Source organism: Bombina bombina, chromosome 6 (genome assembly GCF_027579735.1).
Source record: "Bombina bombina isolate aBomBom1 chromosome 6, aBomBom1.pri, whole genome shotgun sequence".
Classification (NCBI taxonomy): Eukaryota; Metazoa; Chordata; class Amphibia; order Anura; family Bombinatoridae; genus Bombina; species Bombina bombina.
The window spans coordinates 261,432,676-261,460,364 of NC_069504.1; the positions used below are offsets into that span (position 1 = coordinate 261,432,676).

The 27,689-nt window shown below is 40.3% G+C and overlaps 1 protein-coding gene across 1 annotated transcript in view; it reads right to left on the minus strand.

The window, feature by feature from the left end:
• LOC128662830 (carboxypeptidase M) overlaps window positions 1–27,689 on the minus strand; it is a 312,750-nt gene that overhangs the window by 54,476 nt on the left and 230,585 nt on the right. The gene's annotated exons all lie outside the window — the stretch shown is intronic.

Below are 27,689 nucleotides of genomic sequence, written 5' to 3' on the forward strand. Positions count from 1 at the left end.
ATTAATTGCCGAAAATCCCGCATGTTGTCAAGATATGGGAAACATTTTTCTAAAATTAGGAGGGGGAGAAAACGGTATACCTCATCTATCCCATTCCTTCTTAACAATTTCCGAAATTCTCTTAGGAACCGGAAAAACATCCGTGTAAGTAGGTACTTCCAAATATTTGTCCATTTTACACAATTTTTCTGGGGGAATCGTGATCAGGTCACAATCATCCAGAGTCGCCAGAACCTCCATGAGCAATAAGCAGAGGTGTTCTAATTTAAATTTAAAGGACATGAAGTCTGAATCCGTCTGAGGTAATAAATTTCCTGACTCTGAAATTTCCACCTCAGACATAAAATCCCTAACCCCCAAATCAGAGCATTGGGAGTTTACATCGGAAATAGCCACTAAGGCATCAGAAGGTTCAGTATCTTCATTAATATCTGACCTATGGCATTTACCCTGCAAACCTGGCAGTTTAGACAATACCTCTGTAAGGGTAGTAGACATGACTGCAGCCATATCTTGCAAAGTAAAAGAATTAGAACACACTAGAAGTACTTGGCGTCGCTTGCGTGGGCGTTAAAGGTTGTGACACTTGGGGAGAATTAGATGGCACATCCTGATTCTCTGTAGACTGAGAACCATCCTGAGGCCCACTTTCTTTATTTAAAATGTGATCCTTACAGTGTAAGGCCCTTTCAGTACAAGAAGGGAACAATGTAAGAGGGGGTTCCACCATGGCTTCTAAATACATAGAACACTAACTTCCCATGTCAGACATGTTGTACAGACTAGTAATAACAGCACAAGTCGTTCCCAATCTTTATTATATGTGAAAAAAACAATTCAGCACAAAAACGGTTACTGCGCCTTTAAGCATAAAAAGTGTACACTGTTTTGGCAAAGTCGTTAAAACGATAATCAAAATGAACAATTTTGTTGTTATTAGAGCCTAATGTGCTATCGGATATTGCACCACAAGTAATAGGAGAGTAAACATTTAATTTTAGGAAATTAGGCAGTAAAACGATTTGCAGACAAATTTCACTTAATGACTTCTGCACCCGCTGTGGCGCCTACCTGCCCCCAAGACCTGTCAAAACGATCTGGTCCCACTCCAAAGTACAGCCTTACAGTCTGGTTCCCCGGAGCTAATGGCTGCTACCTCTCCAGAAACTAACTGCGCACTGAAGCGCAAAATTAGGCCCCGCCCATCATGTCTGATGAGCCAAAACTTGAGAAAACCGCATAGGAAGCGTTTTACCAATAAACATATGTACACACTGCTTTTTTGTAATAAACATGCCATGTGAACCCAACAGAAAATATCCAACTTAGCCTCAATAAACCCCATAGTCGTTTAACATCAGGTGTTTCCTAGGCTGCCCCAGTGTCTAAACAACTTAGCCCTTAAGTATCCCATGTTATCTAGAATGGGATAATAATACACAGGTTACCACAGTACTACCCTCTAAAAAGGAATACTGCTTACCCTTGCCCCGCATGGGGAATATGTCAGCCAAATTCTGATATATCAGGTCTCCTCAGAATGGAAATGACTGCACATACCTTGATATTGCTTGCAGCAAGAAATCATTCCCCCATACTGAAGACTTCTCCTGTACTTCCTCAGCAAAGCTTGTGGGAACGAAAATCGATCTTAGTTACTACTGCTAAGATCATCAGACTCAGGGCATGATTCTTCTTCCATGTCATGCCAGAGTAAAAACAGTACTCACCGATACCATTTAAAATAAAAAATTCTTGATTGAAGAAAACTAAACTATCTTTTTATCACCACATAAACTTTACCCTTCCTATTGCTAGCATAGGCAAAGAGAATGACTGGGGGGAGGAGTTAAGGGAGGAGCTATATAGCAGCTCTGCTGGGGTGCTCTTTGCCACTTCCTGTTAGCAGGAGGAATATATCCCACAAGTAAAGGATGAAATCCGTGGACTCGGTATATCTTGTAAAAGAAACATAATTTATGCATACCAGATAAATTCCTTTCCTTCTGGATAGGGAGAGTCCACGGCCCCCGTCAGTTTTTTCTTGTCTATGGGCGGTCCCCTATTATTTATTTTATTATTCTGGCACCATTTATACCCTAATGTTTCTCCTACTTTTCCTTGTTCCCTCGGCAGAATGACTGGGGTAATGAGGAAGTGGGAGGGATATTTAAGCCTTTGGCTGGGGTGTCTTTGCCTGCTCCTGGTGGCCAGGTGTTGTATTTCCCAACAGTAAGGAATGAAGCTGTGGACTCTCCCTATCCGGAAGGAAAGGAATTTATCTGGTAAGCATAAATTATGTTTTTAAGTAGATTTTCACATGATTTTAGGAACATTTGAATTGAACAACCTTAATCTATTGTAAATGCATTATGGCATCTGTCAAACAACATATCTTGTCTGTTATCATGTTTGTTTATTTTCACTTTGTTCACCTATTAAGTAGCACAACTGCTTCCTTGCATTTGCAGGTAACTAGGACATCAATCTTAATTTATGACTGCAAATGTTAATAAATTTATATCTTTTTGTGTAAATATATAATATATAATTAACTGTACAAGTCAAGTTAAAACACAAGATATTAGTCATCATAACTACTGGATCAATAAGGAGCTATATTTTACTTTCACGCTGACCACATATTTTTTGAAAAGTGTTTATGAAACTGTCACAGAAACAACCATGAAGGTCTGTAAAAACCCTTCCAATTTTTTTTTAAAAGCCTGTGATATGCCTCCCTCCTTACAGTTTCTTGCATGTTTAAACAGACATGGTACTCATTATTTTATACCATGTATATAAATCAGCATCAGTTCATATTAAAGGAATGAAAAAGAAAAAGTTAAGTGAAAGCTGATTAAATGTAATGTGAAGTTGGGGGCGGAGACGGCCGCTGGTAAGATGGCAGCATAACTCCATAGCTCTGTAAACCAGTATGCTATAAGCAATAAAACAGAACATATAGCAACAAGATAGATGTACCTGAGCTTGATGCCCTAACATTGGAACACAAGAGGATTCATCCCAAGCCGACAGAATGATGCATAAAGTATAAAAAAAACTGCTTAGAATCTAAGTGCGTGAGCGGAAGTCAGGCGCCATTGTGAAAGCGGAGAGACACACATACTGGGCGCAGACAACCTAGGAGAAGAACACCTATGCAAACGGCAATCCCCTCATGCCGGATTAGGTTGGGCCGTCAAGCACAGGCTACTGGAAACGACCAGGCAAAAGTTTTAATACAGGAGACGAAACTTGGCAACTGTATAAGCTCCGGACCAGTCCACATGGCCTCACATTACTGAATAGAGCAGAAGCAGCCAAGAAGGAGAATACAACTCCTTACACAGGTATTATATATCTATACTGCTTATTACAATAACTCTGAGAACGGACATTTGTTTAATTAGAAGGCAATGGGCTATAATAGAGTTTGCTGACAATTGAAAGGCATAAACATCTTGAAAAGATTGCATCAAGACATACATACATGCAATAATTCCTAGCTAACAAAAGTTACCTTCACCTTACAGTAAATTTTACCTCAACAAGAGGAGGAAAAATAATAGGAAAAAAAGGAAAATAAATCTATATGTTGTTGGCTTAACACTGATTGGAGTTGCACAAATCTGAGCATAGTGCTGATATAAACATAGCAGCTCAGATGCACAAAAGACAAAAGAGCAGCACAACACAGAATATACTAAGGATACCGGCATTTTCTTACTGTCAGTGTTCAGAGTAATTCATTGTACAAAGTCTGATACAAGAAAGCAGAAATATAAAAACCTCACTTCTCGTATACTGGGATATTCATTAAGTATAACATCTGTTGTATTTATGCACTCACGATATACTACAATGGCCTCAAGGAAACCTACAAAACCCATAAAGCTGAAAAAAAACAGTATGAAAGATACCACTGTTGAATCTTGTTTTCCATCGACCAGTCAACACTTTATGATATCAGAGTGTGATTCAGTGGGTACAGCTTCACCAACCTCTCAATCATCTCTCATGCCTGATAAAGCAATAGACACACTCTCAGAAATTCCAACTTCTCTTCTATCATCTTTGGCCTCAAAACAGGACATAGCAGAAATAGTTAGGACCTGCATAAGGGAAGAGATAGCAGACCTCAAGCAAGAGATGCACACTATATGATTTAGAGTGGACACCTTAGAAGAGTATACAGATAATATACAAGAAGAGGTTAATCAAATACAAGTTACTACCACACAGCAAGCAGACTTGATCGAGGCCCTCCATGATAAAATTGAGGACCTTAAAAATAGAAGCCATAGGAAAAACCTCTCTCCCCCTTGCACTTCAGCCCGAAAACAGTCTCATTACTGCAAATCTGCATCTCATCTCATATCACTCTCCCTCTTGTTCATACTAGCTGCTGGCGACATCTCCCCTAATCCTGGTCCCCCACAGCTTCCTAGCCTTGCACATCCATGTGTGCTTTTCAATAGACAAACAACTAAACTCTGGTAACATTAATCACATTCCTCTTGCATCTAAAGCCACCACCCCCTTCACTTGTGCACCCTGGAACTCTCGCTCTGTTTGCAACAAGCTCACTTCTATCCAGGATCTCTTTATCTCCCACTCTCTTAACCTTCTGGCTCTTATATAAACCTGGCTCTCTGCTTCAGACACAGCATCCACTGCTGCAGTCACATGGGAGTCTCCATTTCAGCCACACTCCTAGGTCTGGCAATAGACAAGGAGGTGGTGTTGGTATTTTACTTTCCTCTCGTTGCACCTTTCAACAAATACAGCCCTTCTCTTCCCTCATATTTTCTTCATTTGAAGTACACATGATTAGTCTCTATACGTGTTGCAGTCATATACCACCCCCCTGGCTCCCCAACTCAATTTTTAGATCACTTTGCTGCCTGGCTTCCTTATTTCCTTTCCTCAGACATCCCTGCCCTCATTCTTGGCGACTTCAACATCCCTCTCGACAATCCCACTCCCTCCTCTGCAAAACAATTTCTGCAACTCACTTCCTCTTTCGGCCTGTCACAAGGGACTGACTCTCCCATTTACAAAGATGGTCACTCCCTTGATCTGATTTTCAGCTATCGATACACTATCTCAAATTTCACAAACTCCCCTTTTCCCTCTTTCTAATCATCATCTCCTAGCTTGCAACATCACTTCCCTCCCTACAACTCCCCCTCCCTCTACCCCTCACACCAAACTTCACAGAAGCACTAAGTCATTAGATCAGCAACAGCTCGCTAGCTCTCTCAAACCTCTCCTCTCTTCCACCACCTCCTTTTCCTGCCCTGACCAATCTATCTGCCACTATAACTCCACCCTTACATCAGTCATTGACAATCTGGCCCCTCCTACCATAGCTCAGAAACCACACTCTCATCCTCAGCCCTGGCATACTCCTCTGAAACGGTACCTACGCAGATGTTTCCGTACTACTGAGCAACACTGAAGGAAATCTCTGAGTTCAGCTGAGCTTTCTTCACTACAAGTTCATCTTGAACTCCTACTATTCTGCCCTTAATCTTTAAAAGCAACAATACTTCTCTAATCTCATCTCTACTCTTTCCTCTAACCCAAAACATCTGTTTTCCACGTTCAATACTCTTCTCTGCCCAACCCCACCTCCTAATACAACTTCTCTCTCAGCTCAAGATTTTGCCAGCCACTTCAATAACAAAATTGACTCCATCAGAAATGAAATCAGCTCTCAACATACTACCAATCTCCCTCCCCCTCAAGAGCTCACAATCATCCAAATACCCATAAATTTAGCTCTTTTGCCCCTGTTACCAAGGAAGAAATTTCTGCCCTTATACTGTCCTCCCACCTCACTACCTGTCCCCTCGACCCCATCCCCTCACAGCTACTCCCCTCCCTCTCTTCTACCCTCACCCCCATACTCACACACATTTTAAACCTCTCCCTCAGCACTGGTATATTTCCCTCATCTCTAAAACATGCACTGGTCACACCTATCCTCAAGAAACCTTCCCTCGATCCAACCTTCCCATCTAACTACCGTCCTATTTCCCTACTCCCTCTTGCCTCAAAGCTCCTCGAAAATCTAGTATATGCATGTCTATCCAATTTCCTTACACTAAACTCTCTTGTTGACCCACTGTAATCTGGATTTTGTCCCCATCACTCCACAGAGACAGCAATTGTAAAGGTTACTAATGACCTACTTACAGCAAAATCTGAAGGCCAGTTCTCTCTGCTTATCCTCCTTGATCTGTCTGCAGCCTTTGACACTACTGACCACCCTCTTTTGCTCCAAACCCTCCAATTTTTCGGCATCTGCGACATAGCTCTCTCGTGGTTCTCTTCCTATCTATCTAACCGTACCTTTAGTGTAGCCTTCTCCAGAGCATCCTCTGTCCCCCGTTTCCACTTTCTGTTGGGGTACCTCAAGGCTCTGTCCTCGGTCCCCTTTTTTCAATCTACACGTCATCATTAGGTTCCTTAATAAAGTCCCACGGGTTTCAATACCATTTGTATGCCAATGACACCTAAATCTACCTCTCTGCACCAGACCAACCTCCTTCCTTACTAACCCATGTCACTAACTGTCTTTCTCATATCTCATCTTGGATGTCCTCTCACTACCTTAAGCTAAATCTCTCCAAAACTGAACTCCTTATTTTTCCCCTTCTTCCAAAATCTCCACCCCCCCAATTTTCTATAACTGTTGATAATTCGATCATTACCCCTACTCCGCATGCCCGATGTCTTCGGGTCACACTTGATTTAGACCTTTTCTTCACTCCTCACATTCAGTCCTTGGCTAAAGCCTGCCACTTCCACCTTAAAAACATCTCTAAAATTAGACATTTCATTACACAAGACAACTAAGATTTTATTCCACTCTCTCATCCTTTCCCGCCTCGACTATTGCAACTCCGTCCTCTTTGGTCTACCTAGCTGCCGCCTAGCTCCTTTACAATCCATAATGAATGCCTTTGCCAGGCTCATCTTCCTTACACGTCGCTCTTCATCTGCTGCACCTCTCTGCCAATTCCTTCACTGGCTTCCTCTTGCCTCCAGGATTAAACACAAAATCCTCAATCTGACATACAAAGCCCTCAACTGCACTGCTCCCCCTACATTTTAGACCTTGTCTCCAGATACTCTCCCTCCCGTCTCCTTCACTCTGATCATGATCTTCTCCTCTCTTGTTACTTTCTCACATTCCCATTTACAGGACTTCTCCAGACTGGCCCCCATCTTGTGGAACTCCCTGCCTCGCTCCACAAGACTCTCCCCTAGTTTTAACAGCTTCAAGCGCTCCCTAAAGACTCTACTATTCAGGGATGCATACAACCTACACTAATCTTTCCTACCTCCATTGCTTTCCCCTTGAACCCCTTAGAATGTAAGCCTATGAGCCCATCTGTTTGCAGATCGCCTTCATGAGAGCCGACTACAACAGTGCAACTCTCGGCAGGGCCCTCTACACATATGATCTCTATAAATGTTATCTTGTATACCAACTATGTTTATAGAACTACAGAATCTGTTGGTGCTCTACAAATACCTGATAATAATAATACCAGAGTCGATCCTACCAAAGGACCTTCCAACTTATTTACCAGCACTGTTTGCTCACCTTAGAGGCGATACATCCTCAATGGAAATCACTTGGGACAGAGCTCATAGGGCACTAATGCCCAGACCAGCAGAAGATGCTCCTCCTAGGGACATAATTATTAAATTTAAACAGTTCAGAGAAAAAGAAGAATTACTGAATCTTTCACGCAGGAACCAACTGGTTAAATTCAGAGTGAATGTCCTCCAATTCTACACAGATTTATCTCAACGAATATTACAAAGACGAAAGGACCTGGCACCTTTAACAGCCCTTCTAAGAAGCAAAATCCTGTATAGATGGGGATTCCCCTTTCATCTATATGTTCTACATGGCAACAGGAACATTTCATGCAGGACACTATCAGAGGTCTCAGACTTTTGCTCATCACTGGATATTGAACCTCCTACAACAATTACTTCTGAATCAGTGTCACCACCAAAATGGAAAAAATCTCCAAGATGGCAATAGAAGGTGGCAGACGGTGCCCACGTCTGCCGGGAAGAATCCCTCAGTGAGGTCATCACCTCCACAAAAAAAGAAAATGGCAATCCATCTGCAGAGCATAACAACGGACAAAGGTTGAAAGGACTTTGCACATTTCTGAATGGGTAACAAAATATTAGTATGGGAAAGCCCTATACTTTACATAGCTTACTTTACTGTCTTTCATGAGACTTTGAAATTGCTTAACATTAGAGTGTGTCGGTTATAGTAAATTGTTGAAGTATAAAAATGTTAGATGAGATGGATCATTTGATAACATCCTAAGAAAAAAATTGTTCTTAAATTGTTATAATATAAGTTTGAAAATAGTAAAATAAGCTATATGTTATAAATGTATCTTTAAAACACTGGTTATTACCCCAATGTTTAACAAAAAAGTGACTATAAGATCTAACAAAATATTCTTATGTGCACCACCATCTGCACTTATTCATAACCCCTGGCACAGTGCTGGATTTTGTTGAAATGTTTTAATCCAGTGTTTTGTTATGGTTAAATTGTTATTGTTGTACAGTTGAAAAATGTCTTTAGATGTGACACTACATAGGATGCACCCACAGCTAAATGTCCTTTGTTTCAATCACACTGATGGCTCCCCTAGAGAAACAAATTAATTTAATAACACAAAATGCAAAAGGATTAAACTTCCCCCAAAAGAGGTCAATAGCACTAATAGACCTACATAAGAAAATAGGGGACATAATGTTTCTCCAGGAACCTCACATTAGAAAGAAAAAAGAACCCAAATATTTAGGGCCAAAATATACTCAACATTTTCATAGCTCGGCAGACTCCAAAAAATGTGGAGTTAGTATACTGATACAGAAAAATCTTACTTTTAAGTATATACAGTCCATTCAAAAAAATCCCCTGAAATATCTGGGAATTCAAATAGCAAAAACCCAAGAAGAACTCTTTACACTAAACTATCTAAAACTATTTAGAGAGTTACAAATTGAAATAAATAATTGGGGGAATAAACATTTATCCTGGCTGGGCCGCATTCATGCTTTCAAAATGTCCTTTCTACCACGGGTACTATATATATTTCAAACTGTCCCTATCCCACTCACAAACTCTTTTTTAAATAAATTTCAAGATATAGTGAACCCATTTGAATGGCAAGATAAAATGCCAAAAGTCTCTAATAAAATTATGAATAGAGATAGGTAAAATGGTGGTTTGGGAGTACCAAATCTTCTATATTATAAACAAATAAACAAGCGTCACTGTTGACTAGAATAATAGACTGGTGCAAACACGCAGACAATAAAGAATGGGTGACACTAGAACATAATTTAACAGGCAATAAACATCTGGGAAGCCAATGTTGGCTACCTAAACCATTATGGAAATTAAACCCTAAACCCCCTACCCTAGTCTTAGAAACATTTAATACCTGGGACTCAATAGTGGTTAAAAAGAAAGGCCTATCATCCATTCCTTCACCACTCACCCCTCTATTAGCAAATACAGATTCACCTTTGGGACACTGTATCCTTAAAACAGATAAAATAAATATACATACTTTAATACCGATTTACTCGATTCTTGACAAAGGTAAATTGTTGACAAAAACTGAAATTTCTGATAAACAGTTGTATATATGTCATAACTGGTACGAATATCTCCAACTTTCACATTTCATTCATCATAATAAAAATAAAGTTAATTTTGTCAGACCACTTACCCCTTTCGAAACAATATGCCACTTAACAGACCCCTCAAAAAAAGGATTATCACTTTCCTCCAAATTACCTCTAGCTATACATTCACAACAACTGACATCTTATACTAAAACATGGGAATTACAGATAGCAATAACACCCAAAGAGTGGCAATTATTTTTTCAACAAATGAGAAAATCTCCTTCCTCTATGAATATAACAGAAACCAATATGAAATTACTTTCCAGATGGTACTTAACACCCAAGAGATTGTCAAATATCTTCCCAAACACTAATAAACTATGTTGGAGGGGTTGTGGACATGAAGGCACTCTAGCACACATCTGGTGGAGTTGCCCTAATCTAGCACCATATTGGAAAGATATACAAGTAGAAATAGAAAAGATACTTACTTTTAAATTCGGGAATAACCCCTTCGTATTTCTATTCAATATAACTCCCAAATTAAAATCTAAATTTAGGCTGACATTGTTGTATATCACGACAAGCAGTGCTAAGCAGCTGATCCCAAGATTATGGAAAAGTTCCAAGGTAACTAGAGTCCAAGAATGGAGGGATCATGTAACATGGCTCTTATCATAGGCATCCTTCAGGGGGCAAGGGTGGGGGCAATTGCCCCCCCCCCCACAATTTATTAATTGCCCCCCTGTTTGCACCCCCCCCCAGGCACAAGGGCACTTAATTTGCCGTTCCCTCTAGTAGTTAACATTGAAAAGGTTTGTGCATAAGGGACAGTTCAGAGGAATTCCAGCAGGTGGCATTTCTAAATTTTGCAAAAGCAATCAGGCGGTGAGGCACCTCTGGTGTGCAGGAACAAGCTTTTACTATTCATCCCTGTACTAAACTGTAGAAAACAGCAGGAGGAGGACCGCTCTCTGCTAGGAAGGATGCACTGTGCCCTATACTAGTAAATTTCAACTACTGACAGTGATCTGTTTTTACCCTTTGGTGTCCAATTTCTTTTCATTTATCAACATGGTTGCAGCAGCTCCTCCTCCGTTAACTCTAAACTCAGCTTGGGTCCCTATGCATAATAATCCCCCCTCCTTCCTGCTCATTGCTAATAGTTCTTGTTTATGTATACAGTGGGCACATCTAGCTTCTGCACTCAACCACATAAGATTGCTGGGATGTTAAAGTTTCAGCCAGCAGCAACAGGACGCTTCAGCTGCATTCCTGCCTGTGTAATGTTTATCTGACAGTGAAGTGCAGGGGGGCTGGGGATTCCAAGGCTGTATTCAGCTACAAGTAAGACGTTAGCTTTTTTTTGCTGCCAGTTTTTAAGCCCCCCCACCTTCATTTGCTTTGTGTATTACTTACTGAACTTGTTCAAAGAACCTGTGACAAACAGTGTATAACAATCCCTATGAAAATAAAAAAGCCCCCCCCAAATAAAAACACCCCCTAATCTAATGCTAAACTACCAATAGCCCTTAAAATGGCTTTTTGTAGGGCATTGCCCTAAGTTAAACATCTCTTTTGCAGTTACCAAAAATTCTAAGTCCCCCTAACAGTAGAACCCACCACACACCAAACCCCCCAAAATAAATAAACCTAACACTAAAAAACCTAAACTATCCATTTCCATGAAAAGAACATTTGTATGGGCATTGCCCTTAAAAGCGCATTCAGCTCTTTTGCTGCCCATCCCTAATGTAAAAAAAAATAAAAAATAAAAAATAAACCTAAGTCTAACCCCCAAATTTTAATTCTAAATTTAAATTAAGCTAAAATTACAGAAAATAAAAAATCTAATATTACAGGAAATAAAAAAACAAAATTACCAAAGTTTAAAAATTTAAACCTAATCCCTATAAAAATAAAAATGCTTCCCCAAAATAAAAACACCCCCTAATCTAAAAATAAACTATCAATAGCCCTTAAAAGGGCCTTTTGTAGGGCATTTACCTAAGTTTAACAGCTCTCTTAAGAATTAAACATACTAAGACCCCCTTACAGTAAAAACCCCCCATCACACCAAACCCCCCAAAATAAAAAACCTAACACTAAAAAACCTAAACTATCCATTGCCCTAAAAGGGCATTTGTATGGGCATTGCCCTTAAAAGGGAATTCAGCTCTTTTGCTGCCCATCCCTAATCTAAAAAAAAAAAACACAACATTTTTTAAAAAAAAACTAACACTAAAGCCCCAAATAGATACTCTCGGGTCCTGGAGTCCGGCAGAGAAGGTCCTCTTCCATGCGGTGAAGTCCTCTTCCAAGAGGCCAACATCTTCTTCCAAGCGGGGACCTCTTCTTTCTTTATTCAGGACAGCGGAACTGAAGACTGGCGACCACGGAGCCATGGTGCGTGGAGGATCCTCTTTTTCCGATCGCCGCCATACACTGAATAGTGAATTCAAGGTACGCGATTAAAAATGGCGTCCCTTTAATTCATATTGGCTGATTTGATTCTTCAAATTCAAATCAGCCGATAGGATGAGAGCTACTGAAATCCTATTGGCTGTTTAAATCAATGTGGGTTTTGGCGGTTTAAGGGGTTAATAGGTTAATTAGGTTTATTGCGATGTGGGGTTTTTTCGGTTTATAGGGTTAATAGGTTAATTAAGTTTATTGTGATCTGGGGGGTTTGCGGCTTATGGGTTAATAGGGTAATTAGGTTTATTGCGATGTGGGGTTTTTGCGGTTTAGGGGTTAATAGGGTAATTAGGTTTATTGCGATGTGGGTGGTTGACGGTTAAGGGCTTAATTACTTTATTATTTTGCGATGTGGGGGTTTGCGGTGTAGGTGTTAATACTTTGTGTGGGAGGTTCAGGTTTTTTTTTGTTATACTTTGTGCGGGCGGTGTTTTTTCTTCTTTCTTCTAATGCTCAGTTTGCCTTCGCTGAATCCCGGTGGATTCCGAAAATGGCAGGGTAGTGAAAGAATCCCGCTGCCAACATTGAGGATGCCTGTGCAACTGCCGACGGACATTACAAACGCAATTATAGTATAGATTAATTTTATTTTATTAACTTCTCACAGCAGCTATTCTCATGCATTAAGTCAGTACAATAAATTATTTTATATTATGTGATATATATATATATATATATATATATATATATACACACATACACACATACTTTTGGGGAGGTTGTGTATGGCAGGGTACATACATGGGTGGTTCATGTAATACAGTTGCAGGTCTTACTCTGACAGTAATAGTGAAATGCTGCCCTGGTTTCATTATGTGCTGCTTCACATTGTATATTGCAGAGATATGGTTTTCAAAGGCATGAATGATAGGTGGCATGCTGTACTTTTACAAGAAGCTGCTAGAGTTGCACTGCAGTGTGTGTTGAATGAGAGTGTGTGCTGAGGTATATGTGTAGTATGAGGGTGGTGTCTGGTGAGTGCTGTATAAGGGGTGAGTGTGGTGTGTGTGTGTGTGTCTGTTGTATGATGGTGAGTGTGGTGTGTGTGTCTTGTATAAAGGTGAGTGTGATGTGTGTGTGTGTTATATGAGGGTGAGTGGTGTGTGTTGTATGAAGGTGTGTGTGTGTGTTGTATGAGGGTGTGTGTGTGTGTGTGTTGTATGAGGGTGGTGTGGTGTGTGTAGTAAGAGGGTGAGTGTGTGGTGTGTGTGTGCAGTATGAGGCTGATTGTGTGATGTGTGTAGTATGTGCTGTATTAAAGTGTGTGATGGGTGTAGTGTGAGTGTGTGGTGTGTGTTTAGTATGAGTGTGTGGTGTGTGTGTGTAGTATGAGGCTGTGTGTGTGCTGTATTAAAGTGTGTGATGTGTGTAGTGTGAGTGTGTGGTATGTGTGTAGTATGAGGGTGAGTGTGTGGTGTGTGTGTAGTATGAGGGTGAGTGTGTGGTGTGTGTTTAGTATGAGGGTGAGTGTGTGGTGTGTGTTTAGTATGAGGGTGAGTGTGTGGTGCTTGTGTAGTATGGGCTGAGTGTGTGGTGTGTGTAGTATGAGGCTGAGTGTGTGGTGTGTGTGCAGTATGAGGCTGAGTGTGTGGTGTGTGTGTGCAGTATGAGGCTGTGTGTGTGCTGTATTAAAGTGTGTGTAGTGTGTGTGCAGTATGTGGCTGAGGTGTGTGTTGTATAAGAGTGTGAGGTGTGTGTGTGTGTGTTTTTAGACCAAAGACAAAAATAGGGTCACAAAGGTATGTGATGTGTGTAGTGTGTGTAGTAAGAGGGTGAGTATGTGGTGTGTGTGTGTAGTATGAGGGTGAGTGTGTGGTGTGTGTGTGCAGTATGAGGCTGTGTGTGTGCTGTATTAAAGTCTGTGTAGTGTGTGTGCAGTATGATTCTGAGGTGTGTGTTGTATAAGAGTGTGAGGTGTGTGTGTGTGTGTTTTTAGACCAAAGACAAAAATAGGGTCACAAAGGTATGTTGGGTTGTCGGTCTAGGGGTTAATACATTTATTATTAGGAGTGAGAGGGGGGATTGCGGATATGAGGGTATATGTATCGGGCTGATTTTTGGGAGGCGTGTTAACACAGTTACGGGAGATTTAATATTTTAGTTCGTTTTTTTAGGCGCAGGCAGTTTCTAAAGTGCCGTAAGTCACTGGCGACTCCAGAAATTTGTAGTTACGCTCATTTCTGGACATCGCTAGTTTATCCGACTTACGGCACTTTAGCAACTGCCGGCGCCGTATATGTAATACCCCGATGTGCGAGGTGAAACTACGGGCGGCGCGGGTTCCCTCGCTTGCGCCGAAAACTACGCCGTATATCGGAGTGCGCCCCTGGTGTTTGCTGGAATTGCTTTAAACTATAAAGAAAAGCTTTTGAGAGTTTTCTTCTCTTTCTCAGGTCTGAAGTAATACCTGAAGAAGAAAGGAAAAATCTGGAAAGCTTGTCTTGTAAGTATTAGGTTAGTACAATAAAAGGTATCATTGCATACTGCAATGTAGAAATGTTACCGGACTAGTAAATGTTGAGAGCATATAAGTACATATTTTAGGCTCTTGAATAGAGACAATAATTCTAGGCCTCTCCTAAATCCTGTTTATATATATATATATATATATATATATATATATATATATCACAGCTTTGAAATAAGGTAACCAACACAATTCTAAACGCCATAGTATTTTGGCTAACCTAATCACAGAGGCACTTTTTTTTTTTTGTTTGCTTTTTTGCACTCTTTTGTCTTTTGTATATATCTTGTTGTTTACGGAAGGAAGGGAGGGGGAAGAGAAAGAAGGGAGAAAAAAAGAAAAGAAAAAAAACTAGCACAAACACAGTGGCACAAACTACAGGTCTATATGATATTTTTTCTTTTTGTTTATTTTTTCTTTTCTTTTTTTTGGAGACCCAGATAAGTCACAATCACAGTAAGGTTTAAATATAGATTTTGATCTGTTTTGAGATTAAAGAGGGGGATTCTAGGTGTGAATTAGCACGATTATATAGGGGAGGTCTATCTGTCGATATACAGCCTCGTGGCAAGGTTTCTGATTAGATCTATGTAGGTTTCAGTTATTACAAAGTCTAAACCTAGAATGTATGTAGATATATAAGTAAAGTGGTGTATGCCAACGACAAATTAGTACATTAAGATAGAGGTGACTGGTTAGTCAGTACAGGGTTTTACTGCTTAGCTGACCCTGGTTTAAGTTTGAGCATTTCATAAGGAAAGCAGGATCAAAATAGGGTAAACAGAAACACAGAAACACAAATTGCATGTAGCGTTACATCAGGGCTGTGTGTATGCTTAATGGTCTAAATCTTAAAATAAAGGAAATCACTAGCATAGACGTATAAGTTTTAGAAGACACCAGAGCCTGTCTGATCTTGGAAGCAGAGTAGGGTTGTGTAAGGTAGTGATAGTTTCCCGCACAGAGTAATATAGGAAATAGTTTGCACTAGTCAATTCTTATAGACAGAAGTACGATTATTTCTGGCCTAGGTATAAGTGTAGATAGTTAAAAATTTTAAGAGGAATTTTTTCTTTAATTCCTATTCCTAAAACCTATGGACAAATATATGACAAGCGAGAAAAACATAATTTATGCTTACCTGATAAATTTATTTCTCTTGTAGTGTAGTCAGTCCACGGGTCATCCATTACTTATGGAATATATCTCTTCCTAACAGGAAGCTGCAAGAGGATCACCCAGCAGAGCTGCTACATAGCTCCTCCCCTCACATGTCATATTCAGTCATTCGACCAAAGCAGACGAGAAAGGAGAAACCATAGGGTGCAGTGGTGACTGGAGTTTAATTAAAATTTAGGTCTGCCTTAAAGACAGGGCGAGCCGTGGACTGACTACACTACAAGAGAAATAAATTTATCAGGTAAGCATAAATTATGTTTTCTCTTGTTAAGTGTAGTCAGTCCACGGGTCATCCATTACTTATGGAATACCAATACCAAAGCTAAAGTACACGGATGAAGGGAGGGACAAGGCAGGAACATTAAACAGAAGGAACCACTGCCTGAAGTACCTTTCTCCCAAAAATAGCCTCCGAAGAAGCAAAAGTGTCAAATTTGTAAAATTTTGAAAAGGTGTGAAGCGAAGACCAAGTCGCAGCCTTGCAAATCTGTTCAACAGAGGCCTCAGTTTTAAAGGCCCAGGTGGAAGCCACAGCTCTAGTAGAATGAGCTGTAATCCTTGCAGGAGGCTGCTGTCCAGCAGTCTCATAGGCTAAACGTATTATGCTACGAAGCCAAAAAGAGAGAGAGGTAGCCGAAGCCTTTTGACCTCTTCTCTGTCCAGAGTAAACGACAAACAGGGAAGAAGTTTGACGAAAATCTTTAGTTGCCTGCAAAAGAACTTCAGGGCATGGTCTACGTCCAAATTATGCAAAAGTCGTTCCTTCTTTGAAGAAGGGTTAGGACACAGTGATGGAACAACAATCTCTTGATTGATATTCCTGTTAGTAACTACCTTAGGTAAGAACCCAGGTTTAGTACGCAGAACTACCTTGTCTGAATGAAAAATCAGATAAGGAGAATCACAATGTAAGGCAGATAACTCAGAGACTCTTCGAGCCGAGGAAATAGCCATCAAAAACAAAACCTTCCAGGATAACAGCTTGATATCAATGGAATGAAGGAGTTCAAATGGAACGCCTTGAAGAACATTAAGAACTAAGTTTAAGCTCCACGGCGGAGCAACAGTCTTAAACACAGGCTTAATCCTAGTTAAAGCCTGAACGTCTGGAACTTCAGCCAGACGTTTGTGTAGAAGAATAGACAGAGCAGAAATCTGTCCCTTTAACGAACTAGCAGATAAGCCCTTTTCTAAACCCTCTTGTAGAAAGGACAATATCCTAGGAATCCTAACCTTACTCCATGAGTAACTCTTGGATTCGCACCAATATAAATATTTACGCCATATCTTATGGTAAATTTTTCTGGTAACAGGCTTCCTAGCCTGTATTAAGGTATCAATAACCGACTCCGAGAAGCCACGCTTTGATAGAATCAAGCGTTCAATCTCCATGCAGTCAACCTCAGAGAAATTAGATTTGGATGTTTGAAAGGACCCTGAATTAGAAGGTCCTGTCTCAGAGGTAGAGACCACGGTGGACAGGACGACATGTCCACTAGGTCTGCATACCAGGTCCTGCGTGGCCACGCAGGCGCTATCAGAATCACCGAAGCTCTCTCCTGTTTGATCTTGGCAATCAAACGAGGAAGCATGGTGGAAACACATAAGCCATGTTGAAGACCCAAGGGGATGTCAGAGCATCTATCAGCACCGCTCCCGGGTCCCTGGACCTGGATCCGTAACAAGGAAGCTTGGCGTTCTGGCGAGACACCATGAGATCCAGATCTGGTTTGCCTCAACGAAGAATCAGTTGATCAGAATCAGGATGAAGTTCCCACTCCCCCGGATGAAAAGTCTGGCGACTTAGAAAATCCGCCTCCCAGTTCTCTACGCCTGGGATGTAAATCGCTGACAGGTAGCAAGAGTGAGACTCTGCCCAGCGAATTATCTTTGAGACTTCCAACATCGCTAGGGAACTTCTGGTTCCCCCTTGATGGTTGATGTAAGCCACAGTCGTGATGTTGTCCGACTGAAATCTGATGAACCTCAGAGTTGCTAACTGAGGCCAAGCTAGGAGAGCATTGAATATTGCTCTTAATTCCAGAATATTTATTGGGAGGAGTTTCTCCTCCTGAGTCCATAATCCCTGAGCTTTCAGGGAGTTCCAGACTGCGCCCCAGCCTAGAAGGCTGGCGTCTGCTGTTACAATCGTCCAATCTGGCCTGCGAAAGGTCATCCCCTTGGACAGATGTGGCCGAGAGAGCCACCATAGAAGAGAATCTCTGGTCTCTTGATCCAGACTTAGTAGGGGGGACAAATCTGAGTAATCCCCGTTCCACTGACTTAGCATGCACAATTGCAGCGGTCTGAGATGCAGGCGCGCAAATGGTACTATGTCCATTGCCGCTACCATTAAGCCGATTACTTCCATGCACTGAGCTACTGACGGGTGTGGAATGGAATGAAGGACACGGCAAGCATTTAGAAGTTTTGATAACCTGGCCTCTGTCAGGTAAATTTTCATCTCTACAGAATCTATAAGAGTCCCTAGAAAGGGAACTCTTGTAAGTGGTAATAGAGAACTCTTTTCCACGTTCACCTTCCACCCATGCGACCTCAGAAATGCCAGAACTATCTCTGTATGAGACTTGGCAGTTTGAAAACTTGACGCTTGTATCAGAATGTCGTCTAGGTACGGAGTCACCGCTATGCCTCGCGGTCTTAGTACCGCCAGAAGTGAGCCCAGAACTTTTGTAAAGATTCTTGGAGCCGTAGCTAATCCGAAGGGAAGAGCTACAAACTGGTAATGCCTGTCTAGGAAAGCAAATCTTAGGTACCGATAATGATCCTTTTGAATCGGTATGTGAAGGTAGGCATCCTTTAAATCCACTGTGGTCATGTACTGACCCTCTTGGATCATGGGAAGGATGGTTTGAATAGTTTCCATTTTGAATGATGGAACTCTTAGAAATTTGTTTAGGATTTTTAAGTCCAAGATTGGTCTGAAGGTTCCCTCTTTCTTGGGAACCACAAATAGATTTGAATAGAATCCCTGCCCGTGTTCCGTCCGCGGAACTGGGTGGATCACCCCCATTAGTAAAAGGTCTTGTACACAGTGTAGAAACGCCTCTTTCTTTATTTGGTTTGCTGATAACCTTGAAAGATGAAATCTCCCTCGTGGAGGAGAAGTTTTGAAGTCCAGGAGATATCCCTGAGATATGATCTCCAACGCCCAGGGATCCTGGACATCTCTTGCCCAAGCCTGGGCGAAGAGAGAAAGTCTGCCCCCCACTAGATCCGTTTCCGGATAGGGGGCCCTCTCTTCATGCTGTCTTGGGGGCAGAAGCAGGTTTCTTGGCCTGCTTGCCCTTGCTGACCAGGATTTAAGCCATAGCGCTCTGCGCGCTTGGATGGCGAATCCGGAGTTCTTAGCCGTAAGTTTGGTTAAATGTACGACGGCATCAGAAACAAATGCGTTAGCTAGCTTAAGTGCTTTAAGCTTGTTCAGAATTTCATCCAATGGAGCTGTGCGAATGGCCTCTTCCAGAGACTCAAACCAGAATGCCGCCGCAGCAGTGACAGGCGCAATGCATGCAAGGGGCTGTAAGATAAAACCTTGTTGAACAAACATTTTCTTAAGGTAACCTTCTAATTTCTTATCCATTGGATCTGAAAAGGCACAACTATCCTCCACCGGGATAGTGGTACGCTTAGCTAAAGTAGAAACTGCTCCCTCCACCTTAGGGACCGTCTGCCATAAGTCTCGTGTGGTGGCGTCTATAGGAAACATTTTCCTAAATATGGGAGGAGGGGAAAAGGGCACACCAGGTCTATCCCACTCCTTGCTAATAATCTCTGTAAGCCTTTTAGGTATAGGAAACACGTCAGTACACACCGGTACCGCATAGTATCTATCCAACCTACATAATTTTTCTGGAATTGCAACCGTGTTACAATCATTCAGAGCCGCTAATACCTCCCCTAGCAATATGCGGAGGTTCTCAAGCTTAAATTTAAAATTAGAAATCTCTGAATCCAGTCTCCCTGGATCAGATCCGTCACCCACAGAATGAAGCTCTCCGTCTTCATGTTCTGCAAACTGTGACGCAGTATCTGACATGGCTCTCACCTCATCCGCGCGCTCTGTCCTTAACCCAGAGCTATCGCACTTGCCTCTTAATTCTGCCAATTTAGATAATACTTCTGTCATAACAGTAGCCATGTCTTGCAAAGTGATTTGTAAGGGCCTCCCTGATGTACTTGGCGCCACAAAATCACGCACCTCCTGAGCGGGAGGCGAAGGTACTGACACGTGAGGAGAGTTAGTCGGCATAACTTCCCCCTCGTTGTCTGGTGATAATTTCTTTACATGTAAAGATTGACTTTTATTTAAAGTAGCATCAATGCAATTAGTACATAAATTTCTATTGGGCTCCACATTGGCCTTTAAACATAGTGAACAAAGAGATTCATCTGTGTCAGACATGTTTAAACAGACTAGCAATGAGACTAGCAAGCTTGGAAATACTTTTCTAAATAAATTTACAAGCAATATAAAAAACGCTACTGTGCCTTTAAGAAGCACAAAAAGCTGTAACAGTTGAAATAACAATGAACCAAAATAGTTATAGCAACCAATTTTTCACAGTAAATGTATTAAGTTAGCAAAGGATTGCACCCACCAGCAAATGGATGATTAACCCCTTAATACCCAAAAACGGATTAACAATTTAATAATTAACGTTTTTCTCACAGTCAAAACACACTGTCACAGGTCTGCTGTGACTGATTACCTCCCTCAAAATGAATTTTGAAGACCCCTGAGCTCTCTAGAGACGATCTGGATCATGGAGGATGAAGTAGACAGATTGTGACTGAATTTTTACTGCGCAAAAAAGCGCTAAAATAGGCCCCTCCCACTCATATTACAACAGTGGGGAAGCTCAGAAAACTGTTTCTATGCAGAAAACAAAGATGGCCGTATGGTAAAAATCATGCCCCAATAAGTTTTATCACCAAGTACCTCACAAAAAACGATTAACATGCCAGTAAACGTTTTAAACATACATTTGAAAAGTTATGAATTGTTATTAATAAGCCTGCTACCAGTCGCTTTTACTGCAGTTAAGGCTCATACATTATTTCAGTATTAACAGTATTTTCAGAGTCAATTCCATTCCTTAGAAAAATACATTCAGTGTACACACACTCATCAGCCTAATACCAGTCGCTATCACTGCATTTAAGGCTGAACTTACTTTACATTGGTATCAGCAGTATTTTCTCAGTCAATTCCATTCCTCAGAAAAATAATTACTGCACATACCTCATTTGCAGGGGGGCCCTGCATGCTATTCCCCTTCTCTGAAGTTACCTCACTCCTCAGATGAGAACAGCCAGTGGATCTTAGTTACGTCTGCTAAGATTATAGAAAACGCAGGCAGATTATTCTTCTTCTAATGCTGCCTGAGAATAAACAGCACACTCCAGTGCCATTTAAAATAACAAACTTTTGATTGTAGAAATAAACTAAGTTAAAAAACACCACAGACCTCTCACAGCGACCTATCTAGTTAGGCTGCAAGAGAATGACTGAATATGACATGTGAGGGGAGGAGCTATGTAGCAGCTCTGCTGGGTGATCCTCTTGCAGCTTCCTGTTAGGAAGAGATATATTCCATAAGTAATGGATGATCCGTGGACTGACTACACTTAACAAGAAAAATTAAATCCCCAGCCATGCCTCTAAAGAGAGACAAAAAACAGAAAACAGGTCAGAAACCAGGAATTGAGATCAGTTTAGAAAGTCCAGGCACAAATCAAGACACACAAATGACAATAAATCAGTTAGCGGAACTTCTACTTCCTCAATTTGAGCTTGTGAAGAAGGATATAGCAGACTTATCACAGGAAATAAGACTTTTCTCAGTCAGAATCTCAGAAGTGGAGGCTAGGGTTTCAGAGGTGGAAGATAAGTTAAATATTCAGGACACAAATATAGTGGAGAACACAGATAAAATCAAGGCACTTCTGCTAAAAGTGGAAGATTTGGAGGATAGATCCTGCCGGAATAATATCCGGGTTGTGGGACTCCCAGAAACTAGAGAGTTTGATGACCTATTGAGATTCGCAGCTAACACGCTTCCTAAGTTGCTAGGGATACAGATGGATAGAGATGCACTCCAAGTAGAGCGAGCCCATAGGGTAGGTAGTGCTAGGCCTCCCACAGAAGGAAATATACACCCCAGGATGATGCTAATTAGGTACCTCAACTTTCAGGATAAGATTAATATCATGCAGCATTATAGGAAATTACAAACATTATTAATTGAGGGGAAAAAAATCCTGTTATTTCAGGATTTCTCCTCTGAAACATCCTCCAAGAGGAGGGCAATGGCACCATTCTGTTCTGGGTTAATTAAGGCAGGGTTAAAAACAGCAATGATCTATCCCGCCAAAATAACTGTGTTAAGTATGGATGGGAGAGTTGTGTTAAACTCGATTAAGGAAGCCAAAGATTTCTGCCAGGAGAACAATATAGAGGTTTGAGTCGATATAAGTCTCTGTTTAATAACTATAATTAAGTAATGACAATGGAACAGAAATTTAGAGTGTTGAGTGCAGCACTAGGTTACATGAGGGGTTGGGGGGGGGGACATTGGGACCGAGCGGATCGGAATTTTTTTTTTTCCTTCTTTCCCATCGTGGGGCTTTAGCTGGATAAAAGATTAAAATGTCAGAACCTTTAAGTCTAGTTTTGTGGAATGTGGGAGGGATAACCTCCCACATTAAACGGAAGAATGTTTTAAGAATATTGAAAGGTGAGAAACCAGACATTATCTTTCTCCAGGAACTGCATCTGAGGGGCCCCGAGATAGAGAAACTGAAAGTTAATTGGGTTGCAGAAATTGTAGCGACACCTTGCAATAAGCGTAAGCGTGGGGTGGCCAATATTATAAATAGAAAGCTTACATATAAAATTTTGAAGCAAGAATGCGATCCTCAGGGCAGGTTTATAATCCTTCAGATCCAGATGGAGGGTGTAAGGTGGACTTTCTGTAACATATATAGTCCCAATAAATTTGAGAAATATTTCTGGCAAAAGATTCAACAGAAACTTCTGCCATATCTGGATCAGAATCTGATTATAGCTTGGGACATGAACTTCACTCTGTATCCGGAGATGGATAGGTCTAGAGTTAGATGTCGCCAGTCGAATAACCGAGAAGCCAAGTTCTTTAGGAATTATGTTAAAGTATTAAAGCTGAAAGATATTTGGCGGTCACAACAACCGGATGATCGGGTATATACTTGTGAGTCTAAGACCCACAGGAGTTTTTCGCGTATTGATTTATTCTTGATAGGCGCACAAGTAGCTAGGTTTGAGATGGAAACCAAGATTGCTGATATTATTCTATCTGACCACGCTATTATTAACCTTAAGGTCTGGGCGGATACAAAAATTAGAAGCCCAGGGAACTCGTTTCGTTTCCCATCTTATATGAGTCAAAATATCCATTTTTCAAATTGGTTGAAATCAAAGTGGCAAGAGTACTGTGATCAGAATGCAGAATATAAAAATAAACCAGAAATTTTTTTTGGGAGGCAGGGAAAGCAGTTATGTGAGGAGAAATCAAGGCATACATGGTCAAATTAACGCGCAAATATAGAGCGAGAGAGGTACAGCTGGCTAATCAGCTCAGAAATGCATATAATAGATATCTTCAGTCCCCGAATCAAGATACCTGGAGCAAATATATACTATCCAAAACAGAACGAGAGGATTTTTTTAGAGAAAAATGGGCAGGGGAGGATCTCAAGGCTAGGGCTATGTATCAAGGGTATCAGGGGGTTTCTGCCAAACACCTGGTAAAGATAACAAAGTTTCGGAAAAAGAAAATTTTTATATCAGCAATCAAAGACTGGAATAAGATTATCACCCAATCTACAGACATCAGAGACGCATTCTTTAAATATTATCATAACATCTATATTAGTGAGGGAATAAACGAGAGTGCGAAGGCGCAATTTTGGGATAAAATCAAATTACCTTGTATTTCTCTTGAGGAATTGAATCAAATTAGCGCAGCAATAACAGAGTCAGAGATAGTTAAGGTAATACAAAGGATAAAAACAGGCAAAGCCCCAGGCCCTGATGGCCTTTCAATCGAATTCTATAAAATGTTATCAGAAACAGTAGGCGCCACACTAGAGAATCTATACAATGACTATTTTTTAAGACAAGCTCTGAAGTCCCCTTATTTCTCTGATTTAGTTGTTACCCTCATACACAAGAAGGGGAAAAGCCCAGACGAATTATCAGCCTACCGCCCAATCTCCCTGTTAAACCAGGATTATAAAATTATTATGTCAATCATAGCCGATAGACTAAAAAGAGTTGCAGGTAAATTGATACATACAGATCAGGCGGGCTTTATCCCGAACAGGAATTCTGTCCGCAATATGAGAAGAGTTTTAACAGTGTTGGACCACTTTCACCAGGTTGGTCAGCCGGGCAGTAAGGATTGTCTTAATATTATGAACAAGGATCTAGCGTTAATCACCGTAGATGCTGAAAAAGCCTTTGATTCTATTGAGTGGAACATCTCATAACCTCTCTTGAAAATTTTGGTTTTTCTGGTGGTGAGGGTGGTCTACAACAAACCTAGATCGCAGCTCCTAGTGAACGGGGAACTAACGCAACATATCACTCTAGAAAAAGGAACACGTCAAGGCTGCCCATTATCTCCGCTGCTATTTGATCTTGCCCTAGAGCCTCTGGCGGTTTATATTAGACAAACAATACAACCAGTTAAGATAGGCAGGGAGAGTTTACTCATATCTCTGTATGCAGACGATATACTCCTTTTTCTGCAAAATACCATAGAATCTATCCCATGAGTCATTAAAATCATCACAGAGTTCAGCGCTTTTTCTGGGTATAAAGTTAACTCTAAAAAATCTGAGTTATTATGGGTTAATAAAACAAGGCAAAGTATAAATCATATCTTCAGAGAAGTTAAAGTCATTAATTACTTATGGATCAAGATTGCTAGGAACCCTAGTGATTGGTACTGATTAAATTATAGTGAACTTTTTGATAAAATCCAATATGATTTAAACAAATGGAATCTACATTATTTGTTGATATCAGCTAGATGCATGATAATTAAAACAATCTTATTCCCGAAAATTTTGTTTCTGATACAAAATCTTCCTCTATTTGTTACTAGGAAAGATATAGATAAATATAATAAAGATTGCACCTCTTTTATTTGGGGGAAAAAGAGACCAAGAATATCTCTCGATAAAATGAGTAATTCAAAACAATATGCAGGGGTCTCTATCCCCAATATTAAGCACCATAATCTAACAGCTCTGGCAAAATTTGGAATAGACTGGATTACCAAATCAGAGTATGTAACATATTATAATTTAGACACTGAGCTGATTAGGCCTTTTAGTCCACAAGCCATGTTACATTGCCCTTATAGGAAGTTACCACAGAATTTAAGCGTGATGTTAACATTTGCCAACATCATTAAAGGGTGGCAGCAATACTGTACTCTAGTTGGGCAGGAATTTCGTGTGTCTCCGTATTTACCTATTATTGGCTGCGTTGATTTTCCATCAGGTCTTAACTACAGACTGTTTTTGGAATGGAGAGAGAAGGGTCTGAGTCAATTCGCCCAGTTGAAAGATGATAGGGGCGGGCAGACTCGAACTTTTCAGAGCCTGGCAGAGCAATACCATCTTCCAGCCAATAATTTTTATGCATATCTGCAGGTACGCCATTATATCGAAAAACTCAATAGAGAAGTGGCAATCGAATGGGGGCAGGCTCAGATAGTTCCGGGCCTAAAGCTTTACCAAGCAGGGAAACGCTCAATCTCTTGGTGGTATCAGAAAATTTTAATGATTAAAGGGCAAACACATATTATCCAAGCTAAGGATAAATTTATTAAATATTTTGACAGTTTACAAACTGAGGAGATAACTGAAAGCATCAAACTCGCCGCTGAGGCAACCTCTTGTACCAGTTGGAGAGAGACACAGTGCAAAATAATTAACAATTTTTACCTGACTCCATCAAGAATGGCTAAATGGACGGCGTCCAAAGCAGGGAACTGCTTCAAATGGACAGAGGCAGGGGCAAATCTGCTGCATTGCATCAGGAGTTGTCCCAAAGTCAGACAGTATTGGGCAAAGGTTCAATATTGGCTGAACTGCCATCTTCAGAGTAAGATAGAGTTGCAGGCAGATCAAATATTTAAAAAAAAAAAAAACTCAGCCAATATTGGCTTTAGACATCTCACTAATCTTGCGATATTGGTGGCACGTAGCCTGCTCTTTAAAAAATGGAGACAAAGAGAAATCCCTAGTATTAGGGAATTTATCAATGTCATTAAAACCCAGATGATTGTTGAAAGGCAGAACCTGAAGGCTGGTTCAGAAAAACATTATAAAAATTACTTTAAAAAATGGGGAAGTTTCATAAGTTCTTGGACTTCAGAGCTGCAGATTCGCTTCTTGGAGCCATTTCAGAATGCAGTCCCATTTCTAAATTTGATTATAGTTGGAGTACTACCTAGGCTATGGCTAACAGAGAGGGTTAGGTGACAGAATTCATCTCAAGATGGGCCTCTTTTTTTTTTTTCCCTCCGCTCCTCCGCCCCCCCCCCCCCCCTTCTATTCTTCTTTTTTTTTTTTTTAAAGACTCCTATAAGTTTCTTGATTGCTACCTTTATGATTGCTCCGATCTATTTGGAGTTCTAATTCAGTGTAAGTTAATTGAATTTTAATTTTTTATTTTTCATCATCTCTCACTAGATGATTATGCAGCACCTTTTGATTTCTTGAAAGTTATAATAGAAGTTATTCATACGTTTAGAATGTCTCAATGTATAAAATTGGAAAAGTGAGGTTAAGATCTTTTTTTCTTGTATTTTTATGCATGGATCTTTTTATGTTATAATAGAAGCGATTTTATGTTTTCAACAAATGTTTATATTGTGAGGTTTCTCTTCTGTATCCATACATACTGTGTTTCAGTCTATTTATGTTGTATTATGATTTTAACTTCAATAAAAAAGTAATTTAAAAGGTAATAAAGGGATTACCTATCTTTTGAAACAATAAAAATTCTGGTGCACACTGTCCCTTTAAGGAAGAGAATTAATCAGCAGTGCATATAAATCTGTGCAGTGCATGGGTATTGACTGTAACAGGTTTTTTTTTTTAATCTAAAAATGATGCAGAAAATTTTCAGTTTTATTGACAAAGTTCCACCATTTTCCAAGCCTCTATAAAAGAAGTAACTTTCAGTGTGCACAACAGGGCAGGGAGTATGGCTTATCATTGGCTCTGCCACCAACTTTATTAGTGAAGAAAAAAACTATCAACAGTCCATCTAAATGATAAACAAATTCCCTTACAGACAATATATATGCACTGCATAGGTTTGCATGCAGTACTGATTAATTGCCTTCTGTTCTATCACTTTTAAGCTTGTCCAGATCACTGTGCTTATTTGTTGCACACTCTAAGAATGATCCCTAATTGAAACACACGTTTCCTTCTCTCTCTCTTGCTCTTCCATAAACATGCTTCCTATTGGTACAATAACCGCATTTTGCAGGGAATGTTGATTGTTTACAATTTTTTAATAATATTACAATATATTCCGTGCCTTTTTTAAAGGGACATAAATCAAGTTGTGATAGAGACAAAATATAATAACATGTACTTTAATTACTTTACCTGCAAATTTATACTGCAGTGCCTCGCCATTAACCCTTTCTTTTTAGTTTCTGAATTGTAAAGCTCTAACTCCCCCCACACATTTTTTTCTATGGCTGTATTTATATCTATTGTTTTTTTTTTGGTAGAATTCAAAAGTGCATAGGGAATATCTGCTGGAGCATGCCTA